The sequence below is a fragment of the Lutra lutra genome, chromosome 17 (genome assembly GCF_902655055.1).
Source record: "Lutra lutra chromosome 17, mLutLut1.2, whole genome shotgun sequence".
NCBI lineage: Eukaryota > Metazoa > Chordata > Mammalia > Carnivora > Mustelidae > Lutra > Lutra lutra.
The window spans coordinates 33,977,169-33,994,632 of record NC_062294.1 but is presented as its reverse complement, the minus strand read 5'-3'; the positions used below and the strand labels follow the sequence as shown (position 1 = coordinate 33,994,632).

The 17,464-nt window shown below is 43.7% G+C and overlaps 1 long non-coding RNA gene across 1 annotated transcript; it reads left to right on the top strand.

Annotated features, from left to right (window-relative positions):
- Positions 1 to 1,123: 1,123 nt before the first annotated feature.
- LOC125089959 (uncharacterized) lies at positions 1,124 to 15,857 on the top strand. Its single transcript, XR_007124109.1, has 3 exons — positions 1,124 to 1,212; positions 15,074 to 15,282; positions 15,564 to 15,857. It is a non-coding gene; the product is annotated as an uncharacterized LOC125089959 (long non-coding RNA).
- The last annotated feature ends 1,607 nt before the right edge of the window (positions 15,858 to 17,464 follow it).

Below are 17,464 nucleotides of genomic sequence, written 5' to 3'. Positions count from 1 at the left end.
GAAACATTAGCTGTCTAGAGCCCAGTGCCACCAACGCCTCTTCCAAGTCATGTGAAGAGAGAAACTTTGAGATTATAACTGGCTAGCAAAAGGTAATTCTTACGATTTAAGCCCCAACTACATGCTAGGCAATCTGCTATGGGTTTTACAAAGAAGATGCCACTTAATCCTCCAATTACCCTTGGAGTAAACATCCTGAGCACCATATTATAAGTAAGAAAATGTTGGCTTAGGCATGTTGAGTTATTTGCCAAAGGCCCCCAGAGTTGTCTTAATTCAAGGACTTTAATCCAAGCCCAAGGCTTTCCCACTATACCACTTTTGGGCTCTGAATGTAAGGTACAGATAGGCTTTCAGCTTTCATGGGGCCAAGGATCAGATTCACAACTTCTGCTCACAACTCATCAGTCAGAAGCGGCCTTCAGACCCGACCCAACTAAAAGGGACTTGGCACGTAAAATGGTACCATGGTTCAGAAAGGGGAAAGGGGGCCAGAATATTTGGCAAACGGTTATTGAGTACTACCTCAATGACTAAAGCACCAGGAGCCCAGCAAAATCTGGGGTGTGGGAATAGCACCTTTTGTGACTGACATTGACTTCCCCAGTGACCTGGTGGGAAGGGAGCTCAGAGTTCAAAGCAGATAAAATTCCTGTACTTAGGCACCTGTGGACTGAGTCTTCTACCTGTTAAATATATTAGAATTGTAGCACATGCTATTAAATTTCATATTATGGATTTAGGCTCAGTCAAGACTTCTATAGGTGGAGAACTGTAATCAACCACAGCCTGAACTACAAGTTAACAAAAGACCATGTTTCATATCAGAAGAGTGAGCCTTGGTCCATTTATTGTTCTTCCCAGACGTCCTCATTTGCCAGTGGCACCACTGTCCAAAAATGGACAGCCAAGGTGCTTGGGTCAGTTATGACTTCTGTTGTGGCTGATTAAAACCCCCATTTCACTGTCAAGGTCAGGAGAGTCCCTGCCGCAGCTCTGGAAGCAATAACTGGCTGCTTACGATGGATGACAGTCATCTGGTGTGGGGCCGGGGACGAATATGTGGCGATGAGGTCGCAATGCATCCAGTCTCTTATGTAACAGTTCAGCAAACAATCACTGAAAACCTGCTTTGTATATTAATGCTAGACCCACACCTTAAGAAGAGCTGTGGAAATGCAAAACCAAGACCAAGAGAAGCAAGGCTGGAGGGTAGGTAACATTTGCCAGGATCTTGTGGGTGAGCAATTGATTGCTTAGGGAGCCTGGGAAGTGGAAGGAGAGCTCAGGGGTTAGGCCAGAAAAGCCTGGTAGATGACTTGTGGCCTGAAGGGCCTAGAGACCACTCACTTCTCTCATCCAAAGGGACAGTTGGGGTGGGGGTGGGAGTAGAGCTCTTATCTCATTCTCTTTGACATTTTGAGGGTTAGCTCTGTTCTACGCGATTAGCCTGTGGCAACCAGGCAGTGAGATGAGACTCTGTCCCCCAGCCCATAAAGCTTGCCCCTGCTGCACACTGAAAATTACAGGCTTATATTACAGAGTGCAAGTTAGGGAAGTAGCTGGAGGTTGCTGATACAGAGTTCAGGTAGCTTTATTGAGAACTGTGAAATGAAACTGTGTTACCCATGTGCCCAAATTTGAACGAGAAAGCTGCCCCCCCCAAACCAAACAAATGAAAAACAAAACAAAACAAAACCAATAACTAAAACTGTTTTCTTCTTCTTTGTCAAATTATTATAGCAAGCTGTAGCCAGGAATCTAGATTCTTTTTTTTTTTTTTGCTTGGGAAGAGAAAGATTTCCCCAGAATCAAGCAGTGCCCTAAGGACCAAAGGAACAAAGACTATGGGCACACCAGAGCTCCAAGATAGCAGTTGCAAGAGCTGTTCCTGTGAGTGCCAGAGCATCAGACACAAACCTCAGAGGATGTTTTGCAGGATGACACAGAGACCCAGGCCTGGGACTCAGGACCCCCATACAGCTCTGACTGTAGCATTTCTACTATAAACTTTTAAAATATTGGGGATCTGGATCCAATATTGTTAGGAAATTTGTTTTGCTTCTTTTAACATGTTGTTTCTGTTAAGCCAAAGCTATGGAGGATAAAGCCAGAAAATTATCTCTGAGCAGTGGGAGCAGAGTTTATCTGGGAGGGGGTATGAGGGAACTTTCTAGAGTGATGAAATGCTCTCTACCTTCAGAGGGGCATGGGTGACAGGGATGTATGCATTTGTCAAAACTCATCCAATGGCACATTTAAGATATGTTCGTTTCACTCTGTAAATCTTACCTCTAAAGAAAAAAAGACACTGTAAACAAATATCGAACTCTTGTTGATAACACGCATGCTGCAGTGTTTATGGGCAAGTGTGCTGATGCCTGCAATTTTGTTAAAATGCCCCCAAAACAAAGATGAAATCCTGGATGGAGAGAGGAATGGATAGGTGGGTAGATACACAATAGAACAAATATAGTAAAATGCCACTTGTAGAATCTTGATTGTGGGTTTACTAAAAATTCTTTGAATTTTGCTGTGTGTTTGAAAATTTTCATAATAGAATGACGGGGGAGTAGGTTACTTTCATTAGGTCAACACTTCATAAATTTCACTGATTAGACTCATCTGTGGTATTTATTTTATATTAAAATTTCATTGGGTTTTTTTATTTGTCAGAGAGCACAAACAGGGGGAGCAGCAGGCAGAGGGAGAAGCAGGCTCCCTGCTGAACAAGGAACCCGATGAGGGACTTGATCCCAGGACCGCAGGATCATGGACTGAGCCAAAGGTATATTCTTAACCGACTGAGCCTCCCAAGCATCCCACAATATTTATTTTAAAAATAAAAATGCTAGGACCTCCTCCTGGGGACTCAGATTCAGTAGAGTTGGGATGATGCCAATGCTATCCAAATTTTAAATCAGCCCTCCTGCTTGAGCCTGATGGTGAGGCAAGTTTGGGAAACACTGAGTTGAATCAATTTGCTCCTGAAATATTGATATTGGATGCAAGGAAGAGTTACGAACAGGACAGAGAGGGAGGACAACCTCTCACTGCCAAATCAGACTCTAGATGGGACATCAGGAACCTTAGGGTTACCAATGTCCTCAAGTGATCACGTAGTGCAGAAAGTTCTGAGAAACACCAATTTTGGAAACATCTGCGCAAGGAGAGACGTATACCTCAGCCAAACTCTGGCTGGCCCTACTCCTAAAATCCCCCCAAACTAGTGATTAAGCTGTAAGTTAGGGGGATAAAATGCACCAGATGGTCCGCTGCCCTCTTGTTGTGAGTTTGATGTTGTTATTCCAGGGCGGAGGTCTCTGGCTTTCTCTTGGGCCCTCCTAAAGCCAATAAGGGGCAAAAGCTTCAGATTTACCAAGGCACATCATCAGGGCTGGTGAAGGAGAGAATCGATACATCCTACTGCTTGTCTTTACTTCCCGCAGATCACTGAATAGGGCTAACACCACATAGCTCCTCCTTCTGAAGGTATTGTGCTGTGGGCAGGCTGAAGGACAGGAGCTAAAAGATGAGTGACCCTCAGGGAGGCTCTGGTTGCAGCAAGGGGGACAAGACTGGCACAAAGCAGTGATGGAACAGGTAGTGAATGGTCAGTGCTGGGCATGTCCAGATGAGACGGAGCCCCATGAGCCCTGGGACAGCCCTGGGGGAGATGGCAAGACTCCAAGTGCACTCAAAGAATCAAGCAACATTGCTTTACAGGAGAACAAAGACGAGTTAACAGTCAGCTGCAAAGAGGCTTCATTACCTCAGCCCAAGCACACATACAGGAGTAGTGTGCATTAGCATTAATGAGTGGAGTGGAAACACTATGGGAGGGAAAAATATGAGCAAATTTCATCTTGGAAGGGAAGAGGCAGGAGGAGAGATCAGAAGGACTGGCCTTTAGCTCATCTGTACTCCTTTATTTCCCAAGAGGAGAGACCAAACATAAAAGTCAGAGAGAGAGAGAGTGACTGATCTTTGTTTTGTAATCTCCCATTAACACACTTGACCGGTGATGCTCCAAGCCCCAGTTTTAATTCAACCTGCCGAGATGGCATAGGTAATGGCAGCACCCAGCTCTGAAACCCCCACAGCCACCCTGGGGCATCACTAACGGCCTCTCAGTGTCCAGTGCCCCAACTGTACCTCTGTCCCTTTTTGTCTGGCTCAAGCACAGGTTTTCCATCACAAGTGACATGAGAGGTGTTATTGTAGGTTTGTGTCAGCTCTGAATGATAAAATATGTCCAAACACAGCTGCTGTTTTCAGAGTAGGTTTCTCTTGCTGGATGTTGGGTTCTAGAGACAAAGGTGAAAATCAGGAAAGTCCAAATTACTTTTGGACGACGCTTGAATCACCAGTTAAGTTTGCTGTTTGATGTCATGGGAGGATTAGCGCCAAGTGGAGGCATGCACCCTACAGCCCATATTTAAGAACACTTAGCAGTTTCGAGATGGGGTCCCACTTAAAGGGACAAGACGCATCAAGATGACTGAGTGAGCTCCATGCATCCCTTTTTCCCAGCTTGTTTGCTCCTGAGCAGATTCACTGAAATCATTCCAATGGCGCCTTTTTTTTTTTAATTTTTTTTCTGCTAAGTGTGAGTACTTTCCTTAACACAAAGGAAATGCACATAAGATGTGGCTCCATTGAACTAGGTGGAAATGATCAGGAACTGCTGAACTTATGGCATCCCCATCCTCTCACCCTGCCCTCTGGGAGGATGTATATAGAATGTTAGTTTCCTTGCTGTGTCTCATGTTCAAGGTGGGGACTGTGTAAGCAGCGTGAATAGACAGAAGCAAGTGATGGACACACAGATATTCTGTTCAACTGGAGAAGAGGTGTGAGCAGTTTCTGCTGAAATTTGGGGTGCAGCTGGGGTGGGGGAAAGATGAGTAGTCTGTGCTGAAGGCAGCCAGCCTGGTCTTTGAGGGATCATGTCTCCGCAAGGACAGTAAAAGGAAGTGAATCAGACATCTTCATGCCTGTCCTTCTAGAATCCTACCCAGCCCAGAGAGCCTTAGACCAAGACTTGCAAACAGGAGGTTCACAAATGTTTCTTTGATTTTTGGAAATTTAGCTACTTTCACATCATAATTCACATTCTAGAACGTCTCTTGAAATATCAGGGGATCTAACATCCCGGGACCTTCACTCCCGCCCCTAACAACAGAGCAGCAAGGATGGGCAATAGCCTCTCACTTTGGAAGGAACCCTCTCTGGTTCAGAGAAAACCCACCAATTTGATGGGCTTGTTTTTATTATCAGCTTGTTGCTGATGATCAGGCCTAGGGGACGCTATCTTCAGCCTTGGTGGTCAGAGACTTGGGCCTGTGGGCAGAGAAAAGTGGTTCTCAGACACATTGTCCTTGTAGTTCTGCCCCCAAACAGATGCTGAGCTAGTCTCAGATCTAGTCCATGACACCACACAAGCCATCAGGGTTTTCAAGCATGGGGTTTTCTTCCAATGAAACATGAGCAGAACTTAGTCCCAGCCACCTAAGACTGACACCCTCTGTTTCATGGAAGCAGCTGACAAGGGTACAGACACACCCACATCCCAACTGGGGAAGGAGGCGGGTGTCACAGCGGCCTTCCCACGCTTGCCCTGCAGGTCCTGACCCTCCCATGAGTGAGTTTCTAAGGGAGGTGAGTCTAGGCCCTTTGGCAGGTGGAGGTGAGGATTAGTGAAATGTAACTGTTGAACAGAAGCATTTGTGAATAATTTAGCAAACTGCCTAGTTACCCTTTCTTCCGCATCTACCTGTAATTTTAACTTTCATGGTATATTAGGAAGTGAGAATTGTTCTGGAAACAGCACAGCTCCTGGTGCGTTTCCATAGTAAGAGACAATTAGGTGGATGAAGTTCAAAAAAGCCCTGTACCACTGGTCCTCCACCAGGATAGGAATACCATTCTCCCCACTCGCATGACATTCTACGCTTTCCAAAGCACCTCCGTGCCTGCGTTTACTTCTCAGACTGCCAGTGAGAATAGGGAGCTGTTTCAGAGCTGTAGAAACTGAGGCTCAGTTAAGTTGAGTGACAGACCAAATGTCACACTGTTGGTGAGCATCCCAGTCAAGACCAGGATTTGGGGGACTCCTTGTGGACATCCTTTTTCCCTGAGGATTTCATGGCAAGCAGATTAATGAATCTCCGTTGCCATGGACACTGGAGATGCTTCTCTCACTCCACGCCTGTGCTAAGACAGACTTTACCTGTGGCTGCAAACAGCCCCAGACAGGAGCGAGTTCCAACCCACTGGTAACCCTCAGGACCTGTGGGATGCCCGGAGAGGCCCCGAATGAGCTGTCACCACTCGCCTCTCTTGCAAGCCGACAGAGGCTCAGGGCCCCTCCCCACTGTGACATTTCTCAGCATCAGAACTCAAGCAGACAAGCTCCGCTGGGCCAAGACAGTCTGGGCAATCAAAGTCTGCAGCTGTGATGGAGGCCTGGCATTTAAGTCTATTGATCAATGACAGAAGTAAAACACAAGACGAAAAATGCACGGGGAGCTCTTGTCAGAACCGAATAGAGGCTTCTCCTCTCTGTTTTGAAGGCAGCTGCAAAGAGGGAGCGAGGAGGAGGGAAAAAAACCATAAAACCAGGGGGAAAGTGGCACCTAAGGATTTTTATTGGCTTTGAAAGGTTTGAGGCAGGGGCTGCTGGGAGCAAAAGAATTGAGATGCTTTGGGCTCATGCGAGGACATGGCAGAGACAATCTGGGTGAAGTTCCTGATTTGGGGATTGGTGCTGGATTCTGTTTATGTTCAGCCGTCCAAATGCAAATGTTGTGGCTGCATGCCTTGAAGGTGACAACTTTCTGCTATAAGTGCAAGACAGGCCCCTTGCCTTCCTGAATGCTCTGTCTCTGTAAGCGCCAGCCCTCAAGTAGAGCTGAGGCTCCATCCACTTTACCGGGGAGAAGAAAGGTGCATCTGCCTGAAGAAGGGGGAAGGAAGGGCAGAGGAGGCAAGGAACCCTCAGCACAAGGAGTACACAGCAGATGGAGAGGGAAGGTCTCTGGGTTGTTATGTGCCCTGGGTCAAGTCACTCATCCTCCCTGAGCTTCAGTTTCCTTGTCTCCTAGAAAATAAGGAGGCGAAGGTAATGCCCTTGAAGATTCCTTCTGATCCACGAAATGACTTCAATAATTCATCAGTCTGAGGAGCTCAGACTGGAGTGGAGCAGTGAGCCAGGCCCAGCCTCTCAAGGGCAAGAAGGTGCTGTCTGGGCAGAGGTGTGCCTTGGGAGCAAAGGAGCCCAGCCACTTGTGCCTCCTTAAACTTCTGTGAACCTCAAGCAACACCACCCAGGCTCTGAGGGGATCTACAGAGATTCCAATTTGGAGTGGGATCCAAGAATATACATTTCTATGATTTGGTCATCTGATGCAGGGAACCTGCGGCCCACACACTAAGTGACACTGGTGTCATTGTTAAGGACATGAGCTTTGGATTCAGATTACTAGACCTGATCTCATCTCTGTCACTTTCCAGCTGGTTCTCATGGCTCACTTGCTTAGTCTCTCTGAGCTGCAGTTTCTTCATTTGTACAATGGAGCTGGCAATACCCACCTTACAACATTGCTGTAAAGATTAAATGAGCACTAAATGATTAAATGAGTATGTGAAGCCCTTCGTCCAGAATCACATGTAACGAGTGTTTATCATACTCTCATAATTGTGGTTGGAAGGGCTTGGTGGGGAGCAGTTCAGCTGACAGAAGAGGTATAAGGATTCAATCCAAGGATAAAAATTCCCCAACAGCCCATAGCCACTTTCATCACAAAATTCTTGCTCATGTGTGACTTAAATTTCTTATGTAACAATTTGAGATCTTTCTTTATCTGCCCAAACTTGGTACTGGCCTGCTCTTAAAAGTGGCCATCTAGACCTTCCAGTTTAGGGTTAAACAGTTCCAAAGACCCCACCAGTCAGAGGTAAAAGCTCTTCACCTCTTCCCTCATCATTTGAGCTCACCCAACTCCAGACACTCTGGCTCAAAATTCTCCTTGACCTTGTTATGTACTAGGGTGACCTTTTCCTGGGATAGGGCTAAGGGTCATAAGGAAGGGAACAGAAGAAGACTGTGAAGTCCTTCAGATATTGTGGGGGAGGCCCCAAACTCAACAGCCTACAGGAGCCAGACAGGAATTGACAATGTACCAAGCAGCCCTGGAGAGGTGGGTACTGAAGGGCAAATCAGAAAGCAGATATCCCAAGGAAGGGGATAAATGTTTCCTTAGTATAGTCAGTTGTTGTCATACCAAGGGTAGAATGAGGGTTCTGAGATATGATTTTTTGAAAGAAGACATAAATTGATATTTTTTTGGTGAAATCTCCTTATTTGTAAATGTCCATTAAATCAGTTCCTTTACAAAACACATGTCAAAGATCTGGAATTTTCTGCCTCCTCTAGGAAACCTTCCCTTCTTTCTCCAGACAACCAGATTCTTCTATCCTTTCCACTCTACAGCACTCCCACTCAGTGTTCTGTGTCTGACCCACCTTGGTTTCCCAAGACATATTATCTTGTTCCAGCTCTTTCGTGTGTTTCTTGAGAAGTATGGACTTTGCCATCAGAGAGTTCTAGACCTGAATCCCAGCTCTATTAATCACTAGTCAGGTGGACCTCTCTGAGTCTCAGTTTCCTTACCAGTAAAATGGGATCATTGCAGCACCTATGCCACAATGCTGACATAAGCCTGCTGCTATTGGAGTGCATCTCCTTCAGCTCCCCCCATATCAAACAGGGCTCAGCACAAGATAGTGTTGATTATTTGATTCATTTTTACAATGTGGATTTTTTTTTAAAGATTATTCTTAGAGCAGTTCTAGGTTCACAGTGAAATTGATGCAGAGATTTCCCATATGCACTCTGCCCCCACTCATCATTTCCCCCATTACTATCAGTCACTAGAGTGGTTCATGCTACAACTGATGGATGTACATTGACACATCCACAAAATCACCCAGAGTCCATAGTTTACATTGGGTCCACTCTTGGTGATGCACATTCTATGGGTTTAGACAAATGTGTAATGACCTACAACCACCATTATTATGTCCTCCAGAGTAGATCACTGCCCTAAAAATCCTCTGTGCTCCTCATATTCATCCCTCCCCTACCACCCACTCTTGGCAACAACTGATCTTTTTACTGTCTCCATAATTTTGCCTTTTGCACAATATGGTATATATGGTATATATGGTCACATGGTATATAACCTTTCTAGATTGTCTTTTCATGACTTGATAGCTTATTTCTTTTTAACTCTGAATAATATTTATTGTCTGGATGTACCACAGTTTATTTATCTATTCACCTACTGAAGGACATTTTGTTTGCTTCCAAGTTTTGGCAATTATGAATAAAGCCACTATAAAGTACAAGTTTTCGTGTAGACATAAGGATTCAACTCCACTGGGTAAATACCAAGGATAGCAATTGCTAGATTTTATGGTAAGAGTATATTTAGTTTTGCAAGAAACTGCCAAACTGTCTTCTGGAGTGGTTGCACCATTTTGCATTCTCAAGAGCAATGAATTAGAGTTCCTGTTGTTCCACATCCTCGCCGGCATTTGGTGGTGTCAGTTTTCCAGATTTTGGCCATTCTAATAAGTATGTCTTGATATCCCATTATTTTAATTTGCATTTCCCTAATATATGAGGCAAAGCATCTTTTCATATGTTTATTTGCCATCTTCTGTGGTGAGGTCTCTCTTCAGTCTGTGGCCCATTTTTTAATCTAATTGTTTTCTTTCTGTTGAGTTTCAAGTCTTGTTGGTATATGTCAGATAATGATCCTTTCTCCGATAAGTCTTTTGCAAATATTTTTCCCCAGTGACTCATCTTTTCAATCTCCCATCAGTGTCTTTTGCAGAGCAGACATTTTTTTTTAAAGATTTTTGTTTATTTATTTGACAGAGATCACAAGTAGACAGAGAGGCAGGCAGAGAGAGAGAGGAGGAAGCAGGCTCCCCGCTGAGCAGAGAGCCCAATGTGGGGCTCGATCCCAGAACTCTGGGATCATGACCCGAGCCAAAGGCAGAGGCTTTAGCCCACTGAGCCACCCAGGCGCCCCCCAGAGCAGACATTTTTAACTTTAATGAAGTCCAGCTTATCAATGACTTCCCTTCATGGATCATGCCTTTAGTGTCATATCTAAAAAGTCATTGCCAGATTTAAGGTCATCTAGATTTTCCTTTATGTTATCTTCCCAGTTGTAAAGCCTTATGTTTTACATTTAGGTCTGTGATCCACTTTGACTTTTTTGCGAAGGGTGTAAAGTCTGTGTCTAGATCAATCTTCTTTACATGTAGATGTCCAGTTGTTCAATATGTGTATTCTGAGCTATGAAATGTTAATTTTACAGGCTTTATAGGGTTTACCATGCAACTCATTGCGCAGAAAAGAATGGAGAACACCGTTCTCTGATCAGGAATACCAGGAATGCGGGAAATTTCAGTTCCTACAGCATTGGTAACCTGTAGCCACTAGCCCATGAGGTGAGTATTCTTTGGAAAATGTGAGAAGAGTCAGAAATGGCCTCAAGATTGTGTCTGTGCACAATGTTTGTGTTTATCAGGGAAAATAAGAGGGGTTGGAAATTTCAGTTTCAGCCAAGGTGAGGAGAGATACCCAGGACATCCCATTGAAAGGCAAATGGGGCTTCTACTGAAGATCAGCTGCTTTTGTGGTCTCTGACTCCAAAGGTATTAGAAATTAATCCCCTTAAATGTGCATGTCAAGTGTGCAGAGAAACTTTATTTGTAAAAGAGTGAGAACCAAAGAGAGAGAGAGAGAGAATAAGAACAAATATTTGAGCAAATAGACCAAAGGATATAAATGTAATTGGGATTTCAGATTTTTACAAGATTCCTTCCTTTAATGACCTGATCAATGCCTTGGAAAATGAGTAGTACCACTGGAAGAAAATAACTGGTGGCTATTCTTACCTAAGTATAATAGAGAACTAAGCCAAACATCTAGATAATTCATATCTGTTATCACAAGGCTAGGTTAGCAAATGAAAGTAGGAAAGAAGCATAGCTCTAAGGAAAAGAAGAGCAAAGTTCTGAGGTCCAACACTGGAAGATCATCTTTCATCCACATTATGTTTATGTGTTGACTCTCCAAGGCTAGATTTACTGTTTAGATGGACTAAGGTATAGCAGTCATTACTGTTGAAAAGTGCACCTCAAAATAGAGCCTATGGAGGGCTTTAACCCAAGCTTGTGCTGCCACTCAAAATGTGGGTTTCATGATCCACTACCCATCTTTAGATCTAGTCAATAACTGATTTACAATATCACTTGCTTACACCTGGTTCCCAGTACCAGATTTGCTTCAATATACCATGTGATGCTTCCTGATCAGCCAAGGTTTTCTGTGTGTATTCCATTTTACTGGGAGAAAGTGTCTCTTTCCTGGGAATTGCCTTTGCCCCAAAGGGATTAGCTTCTGGCAGCTATGTTCATAATATATGACCCTGCTCCATAGGTTCGGCTGATTTGTTCAAATGGACCCCTGACTCAAAATATGCCAAATTCTCTCTCCTAAACAACTCTGGTTGTGAGATATAAAAAGTAGGGGTAGTGAGCTGATCCAAATCAATGGCAATTTTCTAAAGAGATGTCTATGTATGGATCAGAGTTCTTTTATTGCTAGCAAAAGAGACTGACTTTGGTTATTTATTGGAATGAATAATTATTGAATGGGGGTACCTTGGAGAATTATTGGTAAAGCTAAAAAACCTTTAAGAAATGGTAACATTAGAAATAGTCTTATGGGAAAAACGGGCTGGTACAGGCACCACAGCCAGAATAAATAAATCCCAACTATTTTTAATCTCTAAATTTCTGATCAAGCTTCAAATTCCAGGGAGGAAGCTTCTAACTGATCTATTTGGGGTGATGTCCCCTTACCTTACCTAGGGTAAGGGACCCCTGCGTATACTTCCACCAATTCCACCATTCAAAAGGTAAAATAAAAGATACTTTTTCAAAAGAAAATTGGAATGATGATAAAAAGGACAATGAATATTGGGTAATCAAAAATAATAGCTCTCAGGGTCACCAAAGATGTTCTGCTCCAGCCTTTTCCAGAGATGTAATTATTCTGTCTTTCTAGGATTCCATGAGAGGTCCCAATATCTTTCCAGCAAATTTCTTTTTCTCTTTAAGCTGACCTGAGTTGGTTTATGTTATTTTCAATCAGAAAATTCTTAACTAAGACACTATCCATCCATTTCTATAAGAAATGAACTCCAGGGGGCGCCTGGTGGCTCAGTGGGTTAAAGCCTCTGCCTTCAGCTCAGGTCATGATCCCAGGGTCCTGGAATCGAGCCCCACATCGGGCTCTCTGCTCGGCAGGGAGCCCGCTTCCTCCTCTCTCTCTCTGCCTGCCTCGCTGCCTACCTGTGATCTCTATCGTCAAATAAAAAATTTAAAAAAAAAAAAAGAAATGAACTCCAGCTTTGGCCCCCACTTGAAAGAGACCTATGTTATCAACTGGATAGCCCATAAGAAATTGTTGACCTGTAAGATCAGAACTAGTGTGCACCAAACGAGCTATGTGTGTTGGCCTTGGATCAATGTACCCAATCTGTTCACTTCCATTCACCCAGACCCTCCATGCCCAGCCGTGCCCTCTTACTCCAGCTCCTGAGCAGATAACAGAACAATTTTTAAATGCAACATGGAATGTGAGGTTGGAAATGCTCTCACAAACAAGCCAGTGGAGCCATGGTAACAGTGCAGACATGTACTTCGTTACCTTGAATCCTAGAGGGGAGAATATGCCTATTGAATCCCATGACTCCCAGGCCATTCAAAGACAAACATCCCAGGGCAAGGATGTTCTGCAGTCCCTTTTCCTTGGAGAAAGAAAAGGAATGTCTCTCTATTTGAGTAAGCAAATGGGCAAGGCAGCTCTCTGGATTACAGAAATAGGGGGAGGGTTCTGTAAATGGCTTCAGAGTTCCTTTCCATAAAAATATTCTTGTTTGAAGGGATGCTATTACAACAATAGCAACAACAATAATAATAGCTCAATGTTTTACACAGTCTTGTGTTTCTAGTACTGTACTAAGTGTCTAAGACTTGTTTTTCTTGAATTGGTTTGAAGAACATCAAGTGCCCAAAACAGACTAATCTTCTCTTGGTTGTTTTAAAAATAAAATTCAACAAGTTGTGTTTTGCTGTGAAAGGTATAGACTGGCATGTTTAAGATGAAGTGTAAATTATTCTAAGTTTGGACTGTGTGAAAGACTCTGAGATCCCTTCCTTTTTGGGAACAGGGGGAGGAGGAAGATATTTATAGACTGATGCAATTAATGATGGAACTTTCTTAGGTGAGGTTAAGCCTAAAATATTACTGACAATCTCCCCTACTCATACTCTGGGGGTAGAAGCTTCCAAAGTCCTAGATCTGCTAGGCATTCCAGCCTCCTGGCCTCAACTCCTACTGGTTTCCCTGCTATCCATATGGCTGCATGGTCTTCCTGATGCTCCTCACACACAGGGTAAGCATTCTCCATCTGGTTTTGCTATTAGCCTGCCATGTCTCTAGAAAGCAAAGTAACATAGAATGGCTCTAGGTATCCAGATGCTGCCCTTTATTAACTGAGTTATCTTGAGCAATAACACCCTTCGACTGAGGCTCAGTCTCTTCACTGATAGGTAGGGATAGCAGGTCCTGCCTTTATATTTCCCAGGGCTTGTAAAACGATTAACTGAGATGCTATATATGAGAATATTTTGGAGGTCATTTCCAAGGGCTCTACATTTTTAATGTATTATTGTTCTAATATTGTCTTGTGTGAATTAACTGATAAGGTTAGTAAGACCTTTAGTAGCTAAGATAGAGGATGGGGAAATCTTTATAGTGGAGAATGAGAGACCATTTTGAAAGAAGATGGGGAGAATGACTGATTTATACAGGGAACTCTAAGCCCGGGCAGAGGGATTCACAATTGGACCCTAGAGTCTTAAAATTGCATACAAAGTATACATAAATGTTGAGATGTACATTTTTTTGGAAGTATGTGACCTGAGCTTTCATCCTATTTTCAAGCAGGTCCATAATCCAGCATGTCAAAGAGCCACTGGTGGGAGGTATAGTTTGCAATAACATAATTCACTGAATGGGATTAGGGAAGCAGACTCAACATTTGAGCTGAATGCAAGAGGGAAGGAAAGCCAGAAAGATGCTCTAGTCTGGGGCACCTGAGTAGCTCAGTCAGTTAAACATCCTACTGTTGATTTCAGCTCAGATGATGATCTCAGGGCTGTGAGTTTGAGCCGCACAATGAGTCTCCCATCAGAGTCCTCTTCTGGCTCCACTTCAGGCTCTGCATTGGCCATGGTGTCTTCTTAAGAGTCTCTCTCCCTCTCCCACTCCCCCTCCATGACCACGCTCTCTCTTTTTCTCTCAAAAAAACAAACAAAACAAAAAGATGCTCTGGTCAAACTGGCTCAATCTTATTTTGCCATTTTACTCCTGGATCAATTAGTTTCTGCTGCATAACAAATGACCCCAAATCTTAGTTACTTAGAACAATAAGCATTTATTTAACATATATATTTTTTACAGGTCAACAATTCGGACTAGTGTAAGCTTGCTGATTTTTCTGGTCCCAGGTGGTCTCACTCATGAATCTGTTGGCTGCCAAGTTGTCAGGGGATTGGCTGATCTAGGGTGGCCTCAAGTAGGCAGCTCATCACTTGTCATATGGCAGCTGGACAGGGATCTCAGAGTGAGTGGAAGCTTCTTGGGGCCTTGACTCAGAACTGGTGCACCTTGTCTTCTGCCACACTGTATTACCAAAGCCAGTCACAAGGCTATCCCATTTTCCCAAAAGAAGGAGAATTAGATTCCACCACCTGATGGAGCAAGATAAAATCATTTTGTAAAGCAAATGGTCGCAGGGAGGGATAAAGGATTGTGGCCATTTTTGCAATCAGTTACACCTCCCAAGCCCATGCCTAGTTTATAAACCAATTCTGGTCCCTTTTATTAACAGCAATTTTGGTCTTCTTGATTTTATACCAGCACCTTTGTCAAAAGGAGAAAACATCAGTTAGAGATTATATTTGACGTCAGGAGCTTGGAGAGAAGAGTGACCTATTCAAGGTCACATAGCAAATGAACAGAACAGCCAGCTTGAGGACTGCCTCACCGCGTTTCTATCCTGTTATCAGCTTCTTCACACCACACCTCATTCAGGTACAAATTGTCCTACAGTTTTGGGACTTCTAAAAGTAAGAACAGGCATCCTTGTTCCTCAAAACGTTTGTGATGAAGAGCCAGCTTTGTTGTTGTTATTCTGTTGCTTTTATTTCTAACTCATCATGGACTGATACTAGTATAAAGCTCATGCCAAGTATAACTTCTCATGTGAACTTGACAACACTCAAACCGCTTTTTAACCTCTTAAATGAAGCGAGACCCATGATCACACATTTGTCTGTTACTGCAATGTCAAATTGCTATAAAAATTTGTAAATATTTACTCTTACTTTCTGCAATTATCTCACTGCAGATTGGTGACAAACAGTTGGCACGGTGATATCACACCTGAAGAAGCATTTGCTCTGCGTCCATTGTCTCATTCTGTCTTCATCATATCCTGATGAAGTAGGAAAACCAAGATCTTGTGACCCATTTGAATCAGATAAGTAAACCAAGGCCAGGAAAAGTAAAAGGCTATTCCAAGATCACACAAGGCGAGGCCAGGATCAGAATCAAGAGCTCTGGACACCTTGTCCAGTGCTGCTCTTGTCCTACCCACGTCACTCTGCCTCCCTCGATTACAGTTTAAAAACATTAATAAACCAACTGAGTTAAAGAAATCAGTGTTTTCTTTACACCCCAAGCCCAAAGCTCAACCTGAGTTATCGAGCTGATGAAAGTTTATCTTTTGCATGAGGAATTTACACATTATTTACATAATCAGATTCCCCCAGCCATCCCCAAATGCTCAGAGAAACTAATTCAAACTAGAGTTACACTATATTTCATGCTTAAACATTTAATGAGCTCCTCATCATCCCCCTGTCTGTGGGTCCTAGGGTGGAGATGAGGAGGTTTCTCCAGGGTGCTGTGCAAAGGAAAGTTGCTGATGCAGCAGAAGAACAGGCTCCCCACTTACCTGCTTATGGGAAGCCTGTGGCAGTGTTCTTCTTGGGCCAACACTGGCAAAGTCAGAGAACAAAGTGGAGACTGCAGGAGGGTGTCAGGCCTGCACCCTGAAGAAGTCTGAGCATCACCTCTGTCATCCTGGGCTCTCACATAGATTGGACACAGAACCTACACCAGTCACTGTGTGCTCACCATATGGCTCAGGAAGAGTGGCTGCCACACTTTTCATGTTCCACAGTTTCATCAAGGAGAGGAAAAAAATCCTGCCCATCTGTCTGGGTTCTGGAACCTGCACAACTCTAGCCTTAGAGAAACATAACCTCTCTGAGTTCTTTATTGGACCTGGGTTGTGTGGTGCTTCAATGCTGAGAGGAGGCCTTTTACTTCAACTTTGCAGTCTTTACAATCTCCAGAGGTTCTGCAAACATAAAGATGGAAAACTCCCAGCAAATTGGACCCCAGGATCTGGTGCAGGGGCAAGGCTCAGGGATAGTGGTTTGACATCAAGGCATTGAAGAAACATGCAGGGCCACTCTTGGGTCTGAGAATATAGCAAAGTGGCCTGAACCCTTGGGACCCTAGGTTTCCAGGGCTGGTGGCAGAGGGTTCCTTAAGCATCACTTCAACCAGGGTTTCATAACTGTGCTCCACATCCTAATTGTTTTAGGTATTTCCTTTGAGCAAAAGTTTCAAAAGCTTAAAAAAAAAAAAGGCAAAGGGAACCACTGAGATGGTCTAATTGATTCATGTCTAAATGAAGAAAGTGAGGTTCAAAGTGGACAGTGACATGGCCAAGGCCACTTAGCTAACAGAAAGAAGAGACAGCAGAGTCTCTGACCCAGGGCTCCTTCCACCACACTTCTGACACTCTAGTTCCTTTTTGTTTCCAAAGCCTTTCCTGGCCTCAGGTATAAGGTAGATCTGTTGAAATCATCAGAGACCACCTGACTCTCTGGAGAACCCTCAGTTCTGCCTTAAGGTCTCACACATTCCCTCTGCCTGGAATGTTCTTGCTGCAGATGTTCATGTGTGCGAACCCTCATGACACTGACATCTTCTTGATCTAATGCCACCTCAGGTTTTCCCTGTCTTCTCCCTATAAAGTGGCCTCTTCCCATCTTACAAACACATGCCAGCCACCTTCTACATTTTCATGTTTTATTTTCTTCATAGCCCTTATTAGCAACTGAACTTGTCTTATTGATTTGTTATATTAATTAATGTCCATCACTCTCAACAGAATGTAAAGTCATAAGATTAGGGACTTTGTGTATTTCATCTACCATTTTATCCCCAGATCCT